Genomic DNA, 9,110 nt, shown 5'->3' with positions numbered 1-9,110 from the left:
CCAGGTTTGCTGGTCTAACAGAGCCTGATGGAACCCCCTGAGACTATGACCCCTAGCTGCCCTTCAAGTCTGGAATGAAACCCACTTCTGTGGCTTCCAGACAAACAAAAGGCAGGCATATGAGCTGAACATTTACATTAGGAGGAGACATTCCTTGGAGAGATCAATCATGGGAGAATAGAAGGGCTGTGTATGTATAGGGAGACAGCTTGGAGGGCAGGAGTGCACAGGAGGGAATGATAGAGGGAAGAGGTAACTATGGGGAGGAAGTGGGAGGGGAACTGTTGCACTGTGGGAAATCGGAGTCAATGTCATGAGACAAAGTGTATGTGAAAGTGAATTTGCTCTGTAAACTTTCACCAAAATCACAATAAAAATTTTAAAAAAAGATAATCACTTAACTTTTCTCCACAGTACTTTACCTGTAAAGCCCTCATTTAACTGATTAAATGGAGAGATTAACACTTAATCAAGGAGGTCTGGTAGTATAGTGGATAAGGCATTTGACTGTTAACAAGAAGGTCAGAGGTTCAAACCCACCAGCTGCTCCACAGAAGGAAGATGATGCAAATCTATTTCTGTAAAGATTTATAGCCTCAGAAATTTTATAGGTGTCATTATGAGTAGGAATCGATTCAATGGCAGTGAGTTTGGCTCTTTTTTTTTTTGGTAACAATTACAGTTAATCTAATTATATCACGGAGGAAGTCTCAGTTTGGTAGTATCACGTGTGTAACATTTCTCTTAACACTTGCTGATCTCCCTTGGATCTAGCCTTGTTAAAGACAGCAAACTTTTAGGTTTTTTTCATTAATTCATATATATATATATGAATACCTATGCATATGCTATTAGTTTTCTACAGCTGATGTAACAAAGTAGCATAAACTCGAAACAACAGAAATTTTTGTCTCATACTTCTGGAGGATAAAATTTCAAATTCAGGTGTTCGTAGGGCCATGTTCCCTATGATGGCTCTAGGGTAAGAGCCTTCCTTGTCTATTCCAGCTTCCAGTAGCTGTAGGTGCTCCTTGGTTGTGGCAGCATGACTCTAATCTCTGTCTCTGTCATCACATGTCCATCTTCCCTCTGTGTATCCTTCTGCGTCTCTTCTCTTTTCATAAGGACACTAATCATACTGAATTAGTGCCCACCCTACTCCAGTATGACCTGTTAATTTAATTAATGACGTCTGCAAAGCTTCTATTTCCAAATAAGGTCACATTCACAGTTAGAACTTCAACCTAACTTTTTCAGGGACATAATTCAACCTATAACAGCTATCCTTGTGAGATTCTATGAATTATATCACGGACTCAATGTCATGAGACAAAGTGTATGTGAAAGTGAACCAAAAGATAGTGGTAATATAATCTTTATCTTACTTGACCTTTAAGCAGCCACTTTGATCTTCTACACTGATCCAACGCAGTGGCTAGCAATTGGTGGTGACTTTTACCCGCAGAGAACATCTGGAGATTTGTGTTACTTCATCTGGGGGGAGGTGTGCTACTAGTGTATAGTGGCATCTAGTGAGTAGAGGCCTGAGATGTTGCTAAACATCCTACAGGACCATCTCCACAAAAGAATTATCCAGACCCAAATAGTAGTACCCAGGCTAAGAAATCTGGCTCTAAACAACCTCTGTTCAAGGTCTAGGCAAGGCTGACCCAAGGACTTACTGTAAAGACTCTGAGCTGCCTAGCAGGTTCCCCATACCCAGTCTTAAATACCCTTTCAGAGCGTGGCTCAAATGTCAGCCTATGGAACCTTCAGCGATTCCTTTACTTATAAAAACAGGAGGATGAACTAGATCAGAGGTCACAAACTAGGGCTCACGGTCTGAATTTGGTGAAATATGTGTTTTATGTGACCAACACGTTCTGACCTGCACAGCATGCTTTTAAACACAAATCAACATTTTAAAATAGGAAGTTTTTCCATAAAAATCCAGATTCCCAGCTTTTTTTTTTAAAAAAAAAAAAAACACACGTTTCTTCTTCTTTTTAAAAATTCTATTGTGGTGAAATACATACAACAAAATTTTGCCATTTTAACCATTTTAAGTCTGGCTTATTTTGAAAAATCAGAAGGTCAGGGAATGCTGGGCCGGCATTTCAGCATGGCAACAATTGGCCGAGTGGCAGTAACCACTCTATTTTTTTACATTTGCTCACCTTCCTTCATTCATATCACATTCTTGCTCCTATTAACATTTGAATTTGTGAAAACATTAGATAATTCATAAGTAGTGTCTTTTACTGTGGTGTTTAATGTGTCAATAAATAGAAAGAGTGAAGGACGAGGAGCTGAATCACAGAATCCACCGAGCAGATGCTAGGAGACCAGGTCCCAGGTACACTGTTGCAATCGCCATTGCTTACTCTACCTACCTCACTTAAAAGAACATGATTAGGAGCGCATGGGAGAGAAGGACACAAGGAAGAGGTGGCTATGGGAGGAAATGGGAGGAGAGCTGTTGCATTGTGGGAGATTGTAGTCAATGTCATGAGACAAAGTGTATGTGAACTGCTGTATGGAAGATGAATTTGTTCTGTAAACTTTCACCCAAATCACAATAAAATCTAAAAAGAAAAAAAGAACATGATCAGTCTCAGTAATCCACAGTGACAGAAAGCAGAACAATGGTTACAAGAGGACAGGCAGAAGGGAGGGACATGAAGAAACTTTTGGAGGTGGTAAGTTCATTACTTTAATTGTAGCAATGGTTTCATGGGTATATGCATGTCAAAACTCATCAAATGGTACACTGTAAATATGCGCAGTTTATTTGATCTTTTTTATTTATTTATTTTTTAAAAAAGCTCTTTTTTAAAAGCTGATAGAAGGAAAAACAGAATAAAAAATAATCCAAAAGAAGGCAAGAAATTAAAAAGTAACATTTATATAAAGTATAAATCTAGGAAAATTGGAAGTTGTCAAAAATGAAATGGAATGCACGAAGATTGATATCCTAGGCATTAGTGAGCTGAAATGGACTGGTTTTGGCCATTTTAAATCAGACAACTATATGACCTACTATGCCAGGAATGACTAATTGAAGAGGAATGGTGTGGCATTCATCGCCACAAAGACTATTTCAAGATCTGTCCTGAAGTACAATGTTGTCAGTGATAGAATATCCATACGCCTACAAGGAAGACTAGTTAATACTATTATTATTCAAATCTATGCACCAAACACCAAAGCCAAAGTTGAGGAAACTGAAGATTTTGTACCAACTTCTGTAGTCTGAAGTTGATTGAACATGCAATTAAGATGTATTGATTATCACTAGTGACTGGAATGCAAAAGTTGGAAACAAAGAAGAGTTACCGGTGGTTGGAAAACAGGGTCTTGGTGATAGAAATAACACTGGAGATCACAAGACAGAATTTTGCAAGACCAATGACTTATTCATTGCAAATACCTTTTTTCAACAACATAAGCAACGTCTATAAACGTGGACTTTGCCAGATGGAGTACACATGAATCAGACTGACTACATCTGTGGCAAGAAGTGATGGAGAAGTTCAATATCTTTGGCCAAAACAAGGCCAGGAGCTGACTGTGGAACAGACCATCAACTGCTCATATGCACATCCAAGTTGAAGTTGAAGACAATTAAAACAAGTCCCCAAGAACCAAAATATGACCTTGATTATATCCCTCCTGAATTTACAGACCATTTAAAGAATAGATTTGATGCACTGAACACCAATGACCGAAAATCTGAGGAATTGTGGGATGGTATCAAGAACATCATCTATGAAGAAAGCAAGAGGTCATTAAAAAGGCAGTAAAGGAAGAAAAGACCAAAATGGATGTCAGAAGACTCTCTGAAACTTGCCCTTGAGCAAAGAGTAGCTAAAGCAGATGGAAGAAGTGACAAGATAAAAGAGCTGAACAGAAGATTTCAAAGAGCAGCTCAAGAAGACAAAGCCAACTACTATAACAAGATGTGCAAAGACCTGGAGTTAGAAAACCAAAAGGGAAGAACATGCTCAGCATTTCTCAAGCTGAAAGAAATGAGGAAAAAATTTAAGCCTTGAGTTGCAATACTGAAAGGCTCTATGGGCAAAAATAGTAAATGATGCAGGAAACATCAAAAGAATATGGAAGGAATACACAGAGTCACTGTACCAAAAAGAATTTGTCAATCTTCATCCATTTCAGAAGGTGGCATATGATCAAGAATCAATGGTATTGAAGGAAGAAGTCGAAGCTGCACTGAAGGAATTGGCAAAGAACAAGGCTCCAGGAATTGACAGAATACCCACTGAAATGTTTCAACAAATGGATACCCCACTGGAGGCACTCACTTGGCTATGCCAAGCAATTTGGAAGACAGCTACCTGGCCAACTGACTGGAAGAGATATATATTTGTACCCATTCCAAAGAAAGGTGATCCCACAGAACATGGAAATTATCAAACATATCATTCATATCCCATCAAGTAAAATTCTACTGAGGATAATTCAAAAACATAGAAGAATAAATAGATAGCAAACAGTAAGATGTCCAGCTTTAAATATAAATATACCAGTAACAACTTTAAATGTAAATGTACTAAACACTCCAATTAAAAAAAAAAAAAGAGAGAGAGACTTGATTTACCAAACTAGTCTTAATTAGGACACTCCATGAAACAACTACAGAATGCATATTCTTTTCAAATGGACATGGAATATTTTTTTAAACTGATTATATACTGAGTCACATGGCTAGTTTTGACAAACTTCAAAGAACTGAAATCTCAGTGTGTACTACAGTACAATTAGGCCAGAAATCAGTAACTAGCAAATTTAACATTTGGAAATTAAACACTACATTTATAAAAATCCAGGGGTTCATGGAAAACAATCACAATGAAATCAGAAAAAAGTTTGAATTCGTTAATGATCATACTACTACATTTATACAGAACTTAGTGAGACTAGTTGCAAGTACTGGCATGTACAAGGGCAGATGTGAACAAGAGATCTGTAACAGTTTACCACCACCATTCACACAATTGTTTATGCAAAACAAAAAACTCAGAGAGTGCCTGCCAGGATGAAGAAACTAGGAACAGATTTATTCCTCCTACTATATATTAAAGGAGCTCTGGTAGCATAGTGGCTAAAGCACTTGACTGCTAACCAGAAGGCTGGCGGTTCAAACCCACCAGCCACTCCTCGGAAGGAAGGTTGGGCAATCCTACTTCCGTAGTGATACTGCCTCGGAAACCCAAGGAGGGGTCGCTATGAGTCGGGGCCGACTCGACGGCACATAACAACAACAACAACTATATATTAAAAAAGACAAAACTAGAGAACTGCACAAAATACATGAAACTACTATTTTCAGACATTTATCAAGAGGTAGCGCATGCCGGATTATCGAGGTGGGTCTGACTAATCATACGAGCCCTTGACACATGCAGCAAATTCCAGAGAAGCGATCCCCTCTCTCCCCAAGGGTAGCCCTGGACTTCTGGCAAGTGAGTGGGCCCGCCCAACTAGGCTCTCCTTGGGGCTGTAGAGCATTGCGCCGCCTGTTCCTGACTGGAGACTGCTGTGGGGTAGAAGATCCTTGGCCTCAATTCCTCCCTTGAGTAACGGTTTGGTAAAGACACCTCAACCAAAACAAGTGAGCTGACTGGGTCAAAGTGCCTCACGCCCATTCAGCTGGGCCAGTGTGAGTTTAGCTGCCGTAGTGATATTAACGTAATTTCCTATTTCTGGATATGTGTAGGGATGAATACAGAGCTGGACACATAACTTACCTTGACTCCACTGTCCGAATCCCAAACTAGGGTATCGCGCTCTAGAAAACCAGAGCTTCTCTAAGATGGAGGCCTGGCTCAAGGAGACGCCTGACCTCGACGGTGCGGTGGGCGTGGTCATGGGCGTGGCCACTGATGCACTCTCTAAGGCCAGCTTAGCTCAGATCGTGTATTTTAAATGTATCTTTTAAAGGATGTTCTTTATTTTGTTTTGGTTTAGTTCTTGTTAATCATTTAATTTTTAGGTAGTAGTCTAGTTTTTCTAGAGTGCCTCATTTTTCGTATTTTTCTTTTCTCTTTTCCTCTCTTTAAACCCAGAAGGCCAAACCCTCTGCTGTCCAGTAGCTTGAGACTCATACTGACCAAACAGGACAGAGTAAAACTGCCCCATAGGGCTTCCAACGCTGTAAATCTTTACAGAAGCAAACTGCCACATCTTTCTCCAGCTAAGCAACTGGTGAGTTCGAACTGCTGACCTTTAGTTGGCATCCTGGTAATTAACCAGGGCTCCATTTTATCCCCGCCTATCCTGTTTCAAAGGAGCTCTGATTAATAAGGCATTCTACTGCTATGCAAAAAGACTGAAGGTTCCAACCCACCAGTTATTCCCCTGGAGAAAGATAAGGCAGTCTGCTTCTGTAAAGATTTACAGCCTTGGAAACTCTACAGGGCAGTTCTGTTCCGTCCTATAGGGTCACTATGAATAGGATCCACTCTGGCGGTGGGTTTAGTTTTTCTGGTAGCCTGTTTCAAACATTTGAGGGCCTACAATGCACCTATTTTTATCTTTTTTTGTTTTGTTTTGTTTAATTCTTGATCCTTTCAGTTATTTCTCCAGCTCTAACCTCATTCCCGGAACTCTGGGTGGCATAGTGGATAAGGCACTTGACTGATAACCAGAAGGTCAGCAGTTCAAACCCACCAGCTGCTCCGTGGAAGGAAGACAGGGTGATCTACTTTCCTAAAGACTTACGGTCTCGGAAACCCAATGAGGGTCGCTGTGAGGCAGAAATGACTCAATGGCAGCGAGGATTTCTTTTTCACCTCATTCCTGAGCACAGGACTCACAGCCAACTGTCTTCTAGTCCTCTCAATCTGAATGTCTGCTTAGACATCTCAAACTCAGTAAATCCTAACCTGATTGTATTATCTTTCCCTTCAAGTCTGCTCTATTTCCTATGGCTCCAAATCAGTAAATAGCAAGATCTGAAACCAGTGCCTCATTCTTGATTCTTCTCCTTCCTTTGCAACACCCTCACTCCTGACACACACACAAAGACAAAATTCTGCTCAGTACACTACTTTGTTTCTCCTGGTCATTCATTTCATTGCCCATTTAGTTGGTATCAACCAACTAGCTTAGTACTGCTATGTTAAGGATTAAGCTACTGCAATAGACTCCCAAAGAATCTCCCTGCCTCTAGTTTATCTTTATGAAAATCTTCCAAACAGCAGTTAGTTATTTCTCAAGAATTGAAACATAACCATGTTTTAAACTTATTCCCTAGGGTTCAAGTTTAAGTTCCTTAAATAGGATCCTGCCTTTCTTTCCAGCCCAACCCATACAGGTTGGCCCAGGACATACACGCACACACAGTCATGCTGTCAATAGCACTTCTTCCAATTTGCAGACATGCCATTGTATGGAGTTCAGCAAGGTCATTCAGAGTTGAATAAAAGCTAACCAAGGCCTATAAGATTGTTCCTAAGCTGTTACCAATGACCAAGAAGCCTGTGCATTCCAAAAGGAAGAAAAGCTAGGCTTGGGACATAAGTCCATTGTTGACAGTTTCATAGGCAGATAGTGGGCAGTCTAATTCAATGGATTAGGAAGCTTGGGAGTATGGAAATATTGTTAGGAAACATTAAAATGCTTCCAGCTCTCCCTTGCTACACCCAGTACCTAATACTGATCTAGCACTCCGACAGATTAGCAAAGGAGTCATTGCCAATAGAGATGCCTAAAAAAAAAATGGGGATAGCCTGGATGACGATCCTTGTGGAGAGATCTATTACAAGATAGTTGATATGTACTATGCCCACTTGCCTCCCATGATATTATGCGTACCCTTATTTCTCATGAGGGGCTTCTTCAGGAAGGATCTATAACATCTGGCCCACATCTAACACAATCACCTTACCAAGGACCCAGAAGTAAGCCATCACCACCCATCTCCTTCCCCCGTACATCCAAAGCAGGCAGAATGCATTCATTTAAACCCAGGGGTGAGGACAGGAAGCACATGTGTCAAGGTGACGGAACCTGGAAGTACACTATCACCAAACGCAAGATAAAAGTATTCCTCTGAAGTGCTATACAGTAGTAATAATGAACTAGAGCTACACACAACTAAATACATACATCTTAACATACATCTTGAATAGAAATTTAAAAAACAGGCACAAAATATCTATTATGATTTTATTATAAATTTCAAAAATTGGTAATTAAACTTTTGGAATATATACTAGTGTAAAGAAAAGCAAGGGGAAGAAATCAAAGGCATCCAAATTGGTAAGGAAGAAGTCAAACTATCCCTATTTGCTGATGATATGATCCTGTACCAAGAAAACCTGAGACTCCATCAAAAATGTACTGGAACTAATTGAGAGATTTAGTATAGAGGCAGGATACAAGATCAACATCCAAAAATGAGCTGGAATCCTCTACACCAGCAAAGAGATTGGAAAAAGAAATAAGGAAATCAATACTATTTACAATAGCTATCAAAAACAACAACAACAACTTGAGAATAAATCTTACCAGGAACATAAAATACCTGTACAACGAAAACTATAAAAACGCTACTTCAAGAAACCATAAGAGATCTACATAAATGGAAGAACATACTATGCTCGTGTATAGGAAGATTGAACACTGTGAAAATGTCAATTCTACCCAAAGCAATCTATACATTCAATGCAATCCCAATCCAGATCCCATCATCACTTTTTAAGGATATGGAAAAACCAATCACTAACTTTACATGGAAAGGAAAGAGACCCTGGATAAAAGCACTATTGAAGAAGAAGAACAAAGTAGGGGATCTCACACTACCAGATCTCAAAACCTACTATACAGCCACAGTAGTCAAAACTGCCTGGTATTGGTATAATGAGACACATAGATCAATGGAATAGAATTGAGAACCCAGAAATAGATCCATCAACCTATGGTTAACTGATCTTTGACAAAGGGCTGAAATCCCTTAAATGGGGAAGAGAATGTTTGTTTAATAAATGGTGCTGGCAAAACTGGATATCCATTTGCAGAAAAATGAAACAATATCTGTACCTCACACCATGCACAAAAACTAACTTCAGATGGATCAAAGACTTAAA

Source organism: Orycteropus afer, unplaced genomic scaffold, assembly GCF_000298275.1.
Source record: "Orycteropus afer afer isolate SDZICR_OR568_19922 unplaced genomic scaffold, OryAfe1.0 scaffold00074, whole genome shotgun sequence".
In the NCBI taxonomy this organism is placed as follows: Eukaryota; Metazoa; Chordata; class Mammalia; order Tubulidentata; family Orycteropodidae; genus Orycteropus; species Orycteropus afer.
The sequence above is the reverse complement of the archived record's forward strand: the minus strand, read 5'-3'. Positions refer to the sequence as shown.